Below are 14,789 nucleotides of genomic sequence, written 5' to 3'. Positions count from 1 at the left end.
CTTTGAGTTCTTCAGCTCTTGGAAGCTATGACTGGGTGAACATAAGTTGGTTGCTCATCACTGTGGTTGAAGAAACCAGTTTGCATTGACTAGGTGGCACAGGTTATATGTACAGCAACAGACCAGCATTATTCTTCCCAACTGCATAATATACCTTGAGTGAGTGGCACTAAAGGACTAGTTCTTGATTCTGGGTAACCTAACATTATCCAGTAACTTTTTCAGATAGATCATTCCACAGTAGTATATTTTACAGCTTATTTAGCATGTTTAGAAGGTGCAGTGATATGAATAGGAATGACCCCACCCCCCCCAAAGCCTCATGTGTTTGACTGATTGGCCCATAGACAGTGGCAGGATTAGGAGGTGTGGCCTTGTTGGAGGAAGTGTGTCACTGTGGAGTGGGCTTTGAGGTCTCATATGCTCAAGCTACACCCAGTGTGGCATTCACTTCTGCTGCCTGTGGATCAGGATGTAGAACTCTCAGCTCCTTCTCTAGCACCATGTCTGCCTGCACACCACCATGCTTCTCCCCCTCACCATGAGGTTAATGGACTAAACCTTCTGAAACTGTAAGCCAGTCCCAGTTAAATGTTTTCTTTATAAAGAGTTGTGGTCATGGTGTCCCTTCATAGCAATGGAAACCTTAATTAAGACAGAAGGGACTCTATTACCTTTGAGTTGTGTTTTGGAATTAAAATTATTATTCTTCTCATCCTATTCTATCTCTGTGTTTAATTAAGCATGTGCTCAACTTTGTAGAGGACTACAAGAGTGATATTTTTCCTTATATTATACAAATATTAGAAGAGAAACCATGACATGCCTTCCAAGGAATACTATAAACCATCTCACAAACAGGAAGACCAAAGGGGTTTGCTGCAGTTCACCTTAACCATGGTGGTTAGTTTGACTCATCTTCTTTCCTCATGAGGTCCAGACTCCTGTCTAACTGGATCTAAACCAAGGGATGTCTTGCTTGCTGCAACAAGAGAAAGTGCGCATCCTTACTACTGCTGATTTCACGATGCCCAGTATCTCTCTCTCATCTCCTCTCTCTCTCTCTCTCTCTCTCTCTCTCTCTCTCTCTCTCTCTCTCTCTCTCTCTCTCTGTGTGTGTGTGTGTGTGTGTGTGTGTGTGTGTGTGTGCAGTCACTCTCCACTTTATTCATTCAGACTGGGTCACTCACTGCCAAGCAGCCTTGTCTCTGCCTCCCAGCACTAGGAATACAGGCACACTTCTGAGCCTGGTTTTATGTGACTTCTGCCAATCTGAACTCAGGTCCTCATGCTTAGGCAGCAAGCGCTCAATTAACTGTGCCATCATCCCAGTGGCTGCCATGGATCCTCTTGAACAGTCTCTGAAACTTGCCATTAATTCTTGATGACCTTCTGGTACAGGCATCACATTCTGATTCCAGACTACCTTCAGAATCTCTCCATACCTTCAGCATGGTTATTCCCTGGAATAACCCAGTGTCACCCTCATAGCCACAGTATTTGACAGGCCTTACTACAAGCCAGCTTAACGGTGTCATTTACATGGAGTCTCTCATTTAAACCCCCAACAACTCTATGGGTAAATTCTGTCTTTCGGCTCGTGTGGCCTTTGAGAAAGCATGCAGCAAATAAATGGTACAGGCAGGACTCGAAACCAGGCAGTCTCTCAACTGCTGTTCTCCAGTTCCTCCTAACTCTCACCCAGATAGAGAATGGGGCTTTCAAGCAGGGCCTGGCATGGACAGAGCCCTCTGCACAGAAGGACTCTGCCTGGCCCTGATTTTTCCTGAGTTCTCTCAGTGGCAAGGAGCTTGGTTCATTTCCGTTGTGCTCAAATTAGCTTTTGATTATTTTATCCACACCAAATGCCAGCAACAGCCCAGATTGTACTCATTACAGGCTATCATGTCTCCCCTCAGTTGTTTATAAAAAGGGTTCTGCTTGGCCTCGGCTACTTGTAGTTGAAGTCATCTCGGGAAAAGTGGAGAACCACAGAAATTCAGCTTTGAAAAGTGACAAGCATGGCGAGCATTCATTTCACAGTCACACAATTTTTGCTCTCCTAATTTCTGTTAGCTGGAAACAACAGCAGTGATAGAAAGCACTTCCTTAGAAATACAACTGTCTATGAACACAATCCAAGCACGTCTACTCATATTTTCATGACAAACTAGATTTGGAGGGGCATATGGCTATGGATGGAACACAGGACCAAGACATTTATCAACAAGCAATTTATGTTATACAGACTTGGAAAATGCTCTGTGTGTGAGTGTCATATCCCCAAACATAATCACACAAAACTGAATGCCCAGAAGATGTGGCTTTTCAATACATAGCTTATGTGAATCAAAGGAATAGAAAAGACTAAAGTGTAGATTCCAATATGAGCTTCATGACGGCTCTGTGTGCATGAGTGGTGTGTGTGTGTGTGTGTGTGTGTGTGTGTGTGTGTGTGTGTGTGTGTGTGTGTGTTCAGGTACATGTGTATGCATATGTGGAGTCCAAAGTTTAATATTGGGTATCTTTCTCAATCATCAATCACTTTTCACCTTATTTCTTCAGGCAGGGCTTCTCGCTGTCTGGAGCTCACATACTCAGCTAGACTAGCTGTCTAAGAAGCTTCAGAGAACTTTCTGTCTCAGTCTTCCCAGCCCTGGGATTACAGGGGTGTGCTGCTGTGTCTGGGTTTTTCATGTGGCTGTTGGGGATGTATACTTAGGTCTTCACACTTGTATGGAAGTACTTTAAGACAGAGTCATGTTCCCAGCCTTTTATGGTGGCTTTTAAATGGTGGATTTCCAGGTAGTCTAAATAGTGACACTGAAGAGTCAATAAAAGTCTTTCTGAGGAGAAGACCAAACAAGTTGAGAGCTGGGCATAGGTTTGTAACTCAGAGGGGCAGAAACACTGTCAGGGAAGAGGGAACTTCTCATCTCATGAAAAGAAGAAACGAAGTGAAAGTCTACTCATGGTGGGAAGATGACAGATTTACTAGGTCCTGGTGTTTGGCTGTGAGTTCTGAGCAACAGAAACAGGAAGGAAGCGGTTGTGTACTGCTTCTGACTTCTTAGGAAACCTGTGGATGGGGCACAGGCAAAGCCCAGTCTTTTCCCACCTCAACCTCTTCCTCGGGGAATCTTGAAACACACTTAGTTTTCCTTAAAAGAAATGAGAATTTTCACAACCTAATAGTTAAAAACAAATGACCACCACCCAAATAGAAGGCTGTAGATGGCAGGGGCCTGTCTGGTCTTGTTAGACCCCCGGAAAACTCAAGTATCCGGGGTCCCAGGCCATGTTCACGGTCACTCCAATCACCAGGTAGATTCGAGAGCTTGCTGCAAACTGCATGAGGCTTTATTGTAATTTAAAGAGCTAACCCCATGTTAGCTCGGGTCTTTCACCCATCCGCCATGGCAGATGGCTAGCAAAAGACAGCTCCTAGGGCCTCCCAAGAGATCTTATAGGGCAGCGTAAGGGGAGTGTCTAGGGGTACACACAGGCTCATGATTGGTATGCCTCCAGGCTTGGAGGGCTTGCCCTGTGTTGATTGGCCAACTGGTTGTTATGGCCCATAGGCACTCCCAGGGTGGTTGCTATGCTTTGTGTGTCATTGCTGTGCGCTTGTCTGTAAAGCACACCCAGGGTCGTAAAGCATAGTGCTACCAGCTAACTTCTGATTGGTTCCTTGTCACGAGTCAGGCATTTGACTTTCTAGTGTCTAGGACAAGGTCATAGAAGCACGTGTTCGGCCGTTATGGCTGCCAAAAGGGAAGCTGGTCCCTTCAGTCTCTTTTGTGAGAACCTGGAGCTCAAAAGCTGCTTGAGGAAGATTGGGGCAACAAACCCTGCTGGGCCTGATTATTGAGAGCAGCCAGAGAAATAATTAGGAGTTTTTTCTACTCTTCATATGAACAATGATGACAGAAAAGGACAAGAAGAGAGAAAGAGAGAGACAGAGAGGGGGAGAAGGAGGAAGAAGAAGGGGAGGAAGAGAATGAGAAGATAGAGATCACTCTTCACCTGTTATGACAACTGAGTTATTTTTGTTCATATCTATTTTGTATTTGTGACTTCTTACAAGAAAGATGTCAGATGACTGTGATGAAATAGCCATGTGCTTCTTGTGGTGTGTGTGTGTGTGTGTGTGTGTGTGTGTGTGTGTGACTGTTCTGATTGACATGGCTCTATCATGTCATGCAGCAGAGTCTATTGGAGGTTGACTTTAATTCCTTCTTTGGCTCTGCTGAAGTGGCTTTCCTACTTCTCCTGAGTCAGCAGTATGTATTTAGAATTAGAAGGAGCAGGATTAGCTCACAAACAAAACAGCCCATCCCCGCCTAATAACACAGCTTAGTAATAACAAGAGCAAGCAATCTGGGAAGGCCACTCCCCTTCAGAAATCTCAGGACATCTAAATTGGGAGTTGGTAATCTTGTAAACAAATTCAAATTACCTTCCAGAAAAACCCCAAACTACTTGTTTGAGATGGTTTTTGGCTAGAAGACGTGAATCCAGAACAAAATCAAAAGCCACATAAATACTAAAATAGCCAAAACAGAGACACAGTCATTACAGGAAACTCGGGAAGCTTCAAAGGAGGTTTTAAAAAAGGAAAAACTGCAGCCAGAGGCGCTGCGGGCATTGCCCGTCTGTACTGGAAGTGTCGACATCCTCTGCAGAGGAAGAGGAAGGAGTTAGAGGTGCCAAACAAGCAGCTGGACAATGACAAAACAGGAAACAGGACTGCTGATGACAGTGCACCTCAAACCAGGAAGAACAAAACATCAAAGCCACTGGGCCAATGAAGACTCTGGCAAGGACAAAGTGAAAGCCACGAGGTTCCGAATCAACTGTGAGCCACATACACATGGGCTAGTGGGTAGCCATATCTCCATTTTCCTGTTGAAATGATCCAGAAAGAGGCTGAGTCCCATTGTGATCATTCCAGGAATAGACTATTGTATTATGTCAGATCAGACATTGTGTTAAAGAGAGCCATTCAAATGTGAGTGAACATTGTTGTCCATGTCTCAGCATGGTGCTGGTTAATGGTTAATGGTTAAAGGTAATATTTAATGTGTTTGTTCATGTCACTTTATGGAAAACATAATGTAATCCCAATGTTAAAGGGCCAAGACAGAACACGATGTAAGAAATGAATTTAGCAGTCTTCCCACAGAGCCCACGATCTAAGCCCACCTCTCACCCCATCTTGCCTACACATCCCCATAGAGCTGTTAGATGGATATGTGACATTCTCCTGAACATACTTCTATCCTGTTTCTATTCAAATCTGTTCCACTAACCAGGATCCCTGTTACTTTCCCTTGCCAAACTTTGCAGGGAGACACAGCAGCTAAACACGCAGAATTGAAGAGCCACCCAAGAACCTGGAAAGTAGTGTAGGCTAATAAATCCTGGGAAGGAGGAACACTGAGTGAAGTGGGCCAGTACAGAGAAGAGCCCTTCATCAGAGGGATAAACAGATGACACCAGGGAACAGTTTTACTAAACATCTCAGAAAGTCAGTAACAAAATCTTTTGGCCAGAAGAAGGGTTACCACCAAGCTACTACTTAGGAGTATAGCAATATTGGGGGCAGACTACCTTACCAATAATCAAACGCAACTGTTACTGTTGTTATTAATTAATGACTTGAGGTAGTTAAGTGATTCTTGGTTTGCTTTCTATCACTGTAGTAAATGTCATGGCCAAAAGCAACTTGGGGAAGAAAGAGTTTATTTAGCTTACTCTCCCATGTCACAGTCCATCATTGAGAGATGTAAGGACAGGAATCTGGAGGCAGGAGTTGAAGCAGAGACCATGGAGGTCACCACTTACTGGCTTGCTATACATAGCTCCTCAGATACTTTTTTATACAACTCAGAACCACCTGCCCAGGGGCGGCACTGCCCACAATGTCCTGGGACCTCGCACATCAATCATTAATCAAGAAAAGGCCCCACAGACTTCCCTCCAGGTGGGTCTGATGCAGGCATTTTCATCACTGAGTTTCCCTCCTCCAGATGACTGTAGATTGTGTCAAGTTGAACAAAATAACCCAGTGCAAGTGATTTATTTAAGGTCATATTATATATTTCAAATTCCTCTCAATCTTATTTTACCCAGGACCGATTTGGATTCTCCCCAACTCTGTGTAACCCCACTGCTCAGTCATGTCCCTCTGGAAAAGCTGACTGAACAGGGTCAGAAGATTCAGAATTTCAAATGCATAGGAAGGCTGACAAATACTCATGGGTAAGGTCTACTCAAAGTGCCAAGGGGTTCTCTCAGTGCACATTGCCATGTAAGAGACAAATGGGAATGCACATTGTGTGGCCACAGTGGAAGCACATTCTTAGTATTTGAAGAAAATCCAGAAATGTTTTAACATTTTTATGCTATTGCTCATGTCAAAATGCCTTCTGGAACAAGACCATTGAGGGCTGATCAGCTGACAGCTTAGTTCCACGTAGAACCAAGATGTCCAGATGGCTATAACTTAATTTGATTTAAACTAAGGGGGCTCAGGTGTATATACAATAAGATACTTGTCATGTCATGTTACATGTTAGACAATAAAGTGATATAAATACTTAAAATATTTAACAAAACTCACCTAGAATGTAACATTTTACCTAATCAGATACTATTATAATGGTATTATTTTTTATTTTTGTTCAGTGCTCAGAGTTGAACCCAGGGCCTAGTGCTTGCTTAGCAAGTATCCTACCACTGAGCCACACCCCAGGTTGTGAGTCAATTTAAACAGTACACATTCCTTTGAGGGAGGGTGCTCTGTTCCTGGAGTTACTGCAGTATCAGGTTGATTCATGGAGCAGACAAAGCAAGTTCCTATTCTACCTCCTATTTCCAAGGAATCAGTTTAATATATTATCCCTAGATAGAGGACATATCAAATACTAAACTGGTAAAAACAGATAACATTTTTCCCTGTAGGCATATTACAGAGAAGTGACCCCAAACTCACAAGCTCTTGCTTACTTGCTTGTTTTTTAAGACAGGGTTTCTCTGTGTAACAGCCCTGCCTGTCCTGGAACTCACTCTGTAGACCAGGCTGGCTTCAAACTCACAGAGATCCACCTGCCTCTGCCTGCTCTGCCTCTGCCTCCTCTGCCTCTGCCTCTGCCTCTGCCTCTGCCTCTGCCTCTGCCTCTGCCTCTGCCTCTGCCTCTGTCTCTGCCTCTGCCTCTGCCTCTGCCTCTGCTTCTCGAGTGCTGGGATTAAAGGTATGCGCCACTACACCTGGCTTCACAAGATTCTTAAAAATCTAAAGAATAGCTAAAAATCTTCAAAAGAAGAATCAAATCATTTTGCCTGACAATATTCTGTTTATACTTCTTTATTTTTCTGAGCGTTTTGGATGAAATGGACTCCTAGCTGCCGTCACATCCATGTTCTTCCTCATCTCTAACAGAAATCTAGTTTTCGGCTGGGCACAGTGTCAAGCTGTGGTGAGATAATGGGTGGGGTGTGACCCCAGCTCCAGAGGACATCCCAGGAGTGGCTCATGTTGGGTTGTCTCTCTCCAGGCACTTTGTATCCGAGAAAACAAACATATCTCAAATTCAGACTTCTTACTTCTGACTCCAGGGACTTAGAGTTTAGGTTTTTTTTTTGTTTTTTTGTTTTTTTTTTTTTTTTTGGTGAGGCATAACTCAGTCCCAGTCCCAACTCTTCTGGAAGGAGCTCAGCTTGAAGCAATAGACTTAGTTATTATCTTCGATTCTTTCAAAAACTCCAATGATGTTTATTTAATATTCTATTTTTAGCTTCAGGACTCTTGATTTTGCTAAAATAGACAAGAGTGGAAAAAATGACCCAATATTTCTTTAGTTCCTAGATGTTCATTCCTTCCACCCTTTCTTTCTCTCTCCTTCCCCCCCTACACACACACACACACACACACACCTTCCCTAAGTAATATCCAACAGTGATATGTTTCTTCTTGGTCAGAATTATTTTTCCACATATTCATATTCTATTTTGAGTTAATAACATCCATCTCATATGATTCTTGTGATAAGTTCATGGAGTAAGCAAAACAAGGGCAAGTATTTCCATTTCCTCCAAGTAGAAACTGGATTTTCACCCTCGTAACATCACTTTGAGGTATATGGGACCATTATTATCATCCCTAATAGGCATAAATGAGAATCATGGATGCCCACATCATCTGGTCCAATGCCTTTAATACAAGTTGGCTTTCAATAGGGACTTGTGGGCTGGGTGGCTGTGTGCCAAGGCCAGCGAGTGAACAAGGAACATGGAAGTTAAAGGAGGTATCAGAGTCACAACATTGGAATTAAAATTAGGGTTTGCTCGCTCCTATTTCAATTCTTTTTCCATTACTCCACCTTGCCACTCCCTCAAATTCATTCTCCAATTTGTTGAGTTGTCCACTGTGGGTGTGGTGTTGGTGAAAGGCAGTTTTCAGAGCATAGGCCGCAGTGAACTTGAGCTGCTGTCCTAGCACAGCACTGCACACATCACAAAGAGGATTGCTTTCGCTGGCAGCTCTCCTAACCCTCACATGCTAATGCTGTGCCAACAGTCATTGTCTTTGACAAGTGACTATGCTGGCAGTGTAGGGTCCCCTCAGTCTTTCACACAGCCAGCCAGCATTGCAGCTCTGTCCCTTGCTTTGCTTTATACCCTTGCTGGGCCAGGAAACTCAGGAAAATGTTTCAGGAGGCCTTGTGCCACGGTCACTGTTTAAACTGTTTATAACAGTTTAAATGTTTGAACTAAGAAGCATAATGACCTTGAACCCTAACGTTTAGAACCTGTTTTTTCTTCTGAAAGAGCTGGGAAATGAGGAGTCATGAGAAAAGCCTGGAACAATCTGACCTTGCACTGCTCTATAGGATGGCTAGACCGCACAGTTGTTGTTTGCTAAGACAAATATTAAAATCTAAGTTGGTAGCATATAAGACAGTCCATAACAAGGTCCTATTGTGGGCAGTAAACTACTGGACAATATTCTAAGCCTACTGTTCACTAGACGTGTGATTTCAGAGAAAATAATTATCCTCTTTGAACCTCAATTTTTATTAGTGTATATTAACAGTATGATAGTTATTTCATTATAAAATTTTCACAGATATATGTGTTTGATAATAGTTACTCCCATAGTTACCCTCCCATTTACTGGTTCCTCCCCCCCTCTCTCCTTTCTTTTCTAGTGATATATGAGAAAACATGAGACTTGCTCTGATTCTGACTGATTTCAGTTAATGTGATGATTCTTGGTTTTATGGTTCTATTCACTTTCCTAAAAACAGGTGGTGTGTGTGTGTGTGTGTGTGTGTGCGTGTGTGTACCATGTTTCCTTTATTCATCCACCCATTGGTAAGCAATTAGACTGAATCAGTAACTTGGCACTAATGGAAGACTTTGTGGGAGAGGGAAGGGGAGGAAGGGGGGAAGGAGAGAGATTCTATCCAAGTCTAGCTTAAGGAACCAACCAATGAATGGGCAATGCACTGGAGAGCTGCTTTTCAAGTGAAGAGGTACAGTGGCCAATAAGTGCATGAGAAAATGTGGGGAATCCTTAGTCATCACAGAAATTTAAATCAAAACTACCTTGTGATCCTGTCAGACTGGTGGCCACTCAAAAATTAAAAACCATGGATAATAATGAGAGTTTGGGAGAAAGGAACCCCTACATAATGTTGGCGGGAAGGCAAATTGGTACAACCACCTTGAAACTGTTCTGGAGATTCTACAAAACACCCAAACCCAGAATTTCCATAAGATTCAACTATCCCACTTCTGGGTCTATACACTGCTGTGCAGCTATTGCCCTCAGAATGGATACACAAGGATACTTCTAAGACACAGGTAGCTCATGAAAACATAAAAAGCAAGGAACTTATGAAAGTTACAAGACGACAGGCACATGGGTGACCCAAGGGCAGCTAGTCACCTCCTTGAAATTTTATCCTAACATGGGTAAGGATGCTTGAAAACTGTCCCAAGAGTTCCCTGTCCAACTTACAGGCAGCTCTACTGAAGAGTCTCCTCTTCCACAGCCATTGGTTTCTGTGTATGTAACCTTGGGGAGGGCCTTGGGAACCCTCTAACTTCTGAGTAGTATAAATTCAGCATTCCTTCCTTGTTCAAGCTTCCTTTAGCTAACCAGGGCCTTTGTCTTTCCAGATGAGGCTTAGGAATATTATTTTTTTTCCTGTTAAAAATGTCACTGGGATTTTGATGGGACTTCTATTGAATCTGTAGATCTGTTTACTAATACAGCTATTTCTCAATATTAGTTTTGCCGATCCCAGGGTGTAGAAGGATTTCTATCTTCTAAAGTCTTTCTCAACTTATTTCTTCAATGTTCTATAGCTTTCATTATAGAGGCCTTTCAGCTCTTTGGTTAAGTTTATTCCTAAGTATTTAGGGAAGGAGAAGCTATTTCAAATGGGTTCTTTTCATATATATACATATATATATATATATATATATATATATATATTAAACAGGGTCTCATGTAGCACACAGTGGTCTTGAACTTCTGAACTTGATGTATAGCTGAACTCTTGATCTTCCTTCCTGCCTTCACCTGTCAATACCTAAGCTCAGATTCTAGGCATATGTCGCCAACTTGCTCCCAATTTATCTTTCTTTCTTTCTTTCTTTCTTTCCTTCCTTCCTTCCTTCGTTCTTTCTTTTTTGTTCATTCTTTTGTTCTTTGTCCCTTCCTTTCTTCCTTTCTTTCTTTTTCTTTTTTATCAGTATTGATTTTAGTGTACAGAAAACTAGTGGTTTTTTTGTATGTTTACTTTCTGTTCTGTTCCTTTGCTGAAAATGTTTATTAGATTTAAAAAAAAAACAAACTTCTATTGCTGTCTTTAGGATCCTTTCAGTAAGGAAACATGATGTGCAAACAAGGGAGAGTTTGGCTCCTTCCTTCCCTGTCTGGATCCCTTGGAGTGCTTCCCCTTTCCTTATTGCTCTGGGTGTGATTTCAGTAGGACACTGAATAAAAGTGGTGATACTCAACAGCCTTGCTTCTATTTTACATTAGAAGCATTATTTTCAGCTTTTTCCCATCCAATATAATTTTGGCTACAGGTTTGTTGTGCATGTCATTTATTATGCTGTTTATGATCCTTTATTCCCACTTTTTCCCAATATTTTACCATGAAGACTTGCTGAACTTCGTTAGAGATTCTTTTTTCTGTATTGACTGAAGGGATTGTGTGATTTTTGTCCTTTATTCTATTATGTGCCGTGCTACATTTATTGATTTGCATAGGTTGAGACATCCTTGCTTTCCTGGAATCGATCCAGCTTGTTAATAGTGTGTGATCTTATTTTTAATGTGTTATTGAAGTCAGCTTGCAAGTATTTTATTGATATGCTTGCATCTCTGTTCATCAAGACTATAGTTTGTTGTGTCCTTACCCAGTTTCAGTGTCGGGAAAATGATGGCTTTGTAGAATGAACTGAAAACATTCTTTCCTGTTCTACTTCACGGCATATTTTGAAGAGCCTTTGCATTAATTCTTTAAAGACTGGGCAGAACTCAACACTGATTCTATCTGGTCTTGGGCTTTTCTTTTGGGGAAACCTTTTCATTGGTGCTTCAATCTTATTGCTTATTAATTGATATATTTATAGATAAAAAGTCTTGATTCAATTGTGGTAGATTGTATATCTATAGAAATACATCCATTTATTCTGGATTTTCCAATTCATTGCAATATCATTTTAGAAAACATTACATAATGCATTTCAGGAGTATGTGTGGTAATATCCCCATTATTTTATGTTTAATATTATTAGACTGAGTCTTCTCTGTCTTCCTTTTGGTTGGTTTGCCTAAGGACATGAAAATCTTCTTTATCCTTTCAAAGAAACAAAACTTGTTTTATTGATCCTTTGTATTCTTCTTTTAGCTCCTATTTCATTAATGATCTTTATTATTTCCTATTTCTTGTTTTGATATAATATTTAAGGGTATTGTTAATTTTATGTATATAATTTTTTCTGCATCAATGCATATGCCTGTGGAAGCCAGAAGATGATGTCAGATCCCTGGGACTGAACATATAGACATTTGTGAGCTATGCAGGTGCTAGCAACTGAATCCAGGTCTTCTAAAAGAGCAGAAAAAGCTCTTCAGCACTGGGCCGTCTCTCCACCTCTTCACTGTTCCTCTCTCAATTTCTGTGGAATCAGTATCTTTTAAATTCCTCATTTAAGTGAGATCATACAGTATTTGTCTCTCTCTGCTCGGCGTATTTGACAAAATACAATGACCTCTGCCTCCATTTATGATGTTGCGATGACGAGATTCATCCTTTTATTTCTGAGTAGCATCCCATTATATGCATGTTACCACTTTTCTGTAGTCATGTATCACTTGATGGATACTTAAGTTTGTTTTTAATTATTGACTATTATGAGTAAGTGCTACAAGAACTTGGTAGTCAAGATGTTTTTTTAAACTTTCATGTCCATTAGCTATACATCTAGTACTGGAATTTCTGGATTATGTAACAGTTCTATAATTTTATTTATTTATTTATTTTTGGTTTTCTGGCACAGGGTTTCTCTGCGTAGCCTTGGCTTTCCTGGAAGTTGCTCTGTAGAACAGGTAGGCCTCTAATTCACAGAGATTTGCTTGTTTCTGCCTCCTGAGTGCTGGGATTAAAGGCGTGTGCCACCACTGCCTGGGCTATATTTTATTTTTAATGGAACTTCCATACTGATTTTTGTAGTGGCTGTAGTAATTTACATTCTTACAGTGAGCAAGAGTTCTTCCCCCTGCCCCATCCTTGACAGCACTTGTTAACTTTTGTTCAGTGAGAATTTTTGTAACATATGTACCAGGCACTGTCTAGGTGCTGAGGATCCAGCAATAAACAAAACAGACAAAATCCCTGCCTGAGGAGCTGAGAGTGCATACAGTTCAGCATTGGAACACTTGTCTGGTATGCTGCAGGTCCCCTGTTCAATCTCAAGCACTAAACACTAATTCTGTCTGATAACAGGGGAAGAGAGAAAACAACCCAGTACATAGTCTGTTGGTGATTGCTAAGCATGACAGAGGTAAGCATAACTAAGGTAGAAAGGGAGATAGTGTCAGGGACAGATATCACCTCACCAGGACTAGTTCATAGAAAAATGAGCCAGTAAAGACCCAGAGGGAATCCATGCAGAGCTGTGGAAGCAGAATAGACAGAGCTCCTGGGAAGTATATAGGAATCATAGCAAGAAAGAGCCTGGCACAGTCACAGAGCAGCAAAAAAGCCACCTTGGTTAGAGCAGAGATATCCAGGGGATGGGTAAAGAAATGGAAAGGGGCAGGTTTTGTAGCCATCAGAAGAGCTTTGTTTTACTGTAAGTGAAGTGGAAGCCTTTATGAGCTGGAACAGAGAGGTGACATGACCTAGCTTATATTTTAATAAGAACATTCTAATTACTGTGTTGTGTGATTGGTTATAAAACAATGAGAGCAGCAAGAGATTGTTGCAATAGCCTAATGAGACATAATGTGAATATTTGCTGGTAGATTTGATATGGTATAGAGGAGTCAAAAAGATCACCAAGCTTTCAGCACGACAAAGCAAAGGGATACTATTCCAATTACTTGATGTGCAAAAGGTGTAGGAAGAACTGCTCTGGAACAGCTATATGGGTTGGTATTAGACACACTAATCAAATACCAAGGCAATTGGGTATCTACCCAAGATATAGAGGACAGGGAATATTCATAAGCTGAAAACATAATTGGGCATCACCAACCTATGCATGATATGGACAGAAGAGAAAACAACATGTGTGTATGCAGGGAAGCAAGCAGGAGGTCAGACATGGAGTAGGTTTGTGGAAGGCGTTTCCTGAGTTCCTGCAGGTTTCCCAGTGGAGGGGAGGCTGTCCAGTGAGAGTCCCTCTGTAAGGCTTAGCAAGGCAGTGGGTGCTGGGTTGCAGAAGTAAGAGTGATTTGGCAATGCAGTACCAGAATCCTAATGTTCTCTTCTGAGGTGTCCAGGGCCCCTTCTCTGAGCATCCTGTGTCTACCACTCTTCAGTCTCACTTTTTCTCACTTCCATCCTGTGATACCATGACCATACAATATGCTCCTGTCTAGAGAGGGGATTTGAGTTTCATGTCTGGGAAATGCTACTTCTTGAAGCCATTTTGGAATCAGAGTGCCAGGAAAGACAGAGGAGGAGCCATTGCTGTGGGAGAGCCCCTGGGGAGCCCCACCAGAAGAGGGGGAGGGCAGGATAGCTCTGGGAAGCTGGGAGAACCATGGAGAAATAGAGAAAATACGGCTACTCTGGAGTTCTGCATGTTCTCTGACTCACCCCCAGCAGTGATTCAGGACTACCTGCTGGGTGTTCAACCTAACAATATGTTGTTTGTCTCAGGTTAGTTTATTTGTCCATAACCTTAAAAAGGTTAGGTAGAATTCTGACTCAGAATCCCATTTATTAATTTTGCTGTTATTATTCTACATGCTTGGGTATTTTGCCAGCATGTATATCTGTGTACCATGTACATGCTTGATGCCCATGGAAGCCAGAAGAGGGTGTTCGAGTCCCTGAAACTGGAATTACAGATGTTTTGTGAACTGCCATGTGGGTACTGGGAATCAAACCTGGGACTTCTGGAAGAGCAGCCAGAGTTCTTAACCAATAAGCCATTTCTCTAGCCCCCATAATCCCATTTATTGATATGAATTCCAAGGAAATGATTTTCAGTTGTGTCAAGATGTTTACACATATGGGTGTTCACTACAGTAT

At 41.8% G+C, this 14,789-nt stretch overlaps 1 non-coding gene across 1 annotated transcript; it reads right to left on the bottom strand.

Annotated features, from left to right (window-relative positions):
* Positions 1–6,794: 6,794 nt before the first annotated feature.
* LOC113832348 lies at positions 6,795–6,986 on the bottom strand. Its single transcript, XR_003479590.1, has one exon. It is a non-coding gene; the product is annotated as a U2 spliceosomal RNA (small nuclear RNA).
* Between the last annotated feature and the right edge of the window lie 7,803 nt (positions 6,987–14,789).

The sequence above is a fragment of the Cricetulus griseus genome (genome assembly GCF_003668045.3).
Source record: "Cricetulus griseus strain 17A/GY chromosome 1 unlocalized genomic scaffold, alternate assembly CriGri-PICRH-1.0 chr1_1, whole genome shotgun sequence".
Classification (NCBI taxonomy): Eukaryota; Metazoa; Chordata; class Mammalia; order Rodentia; family Cricetidae; genus Cricetulus; species Cricetulus griseus.
Note: the sequence above shows the minus strand (reverse complement) of the source record. Positions and strands in the feature narration are given on the sequence as shown.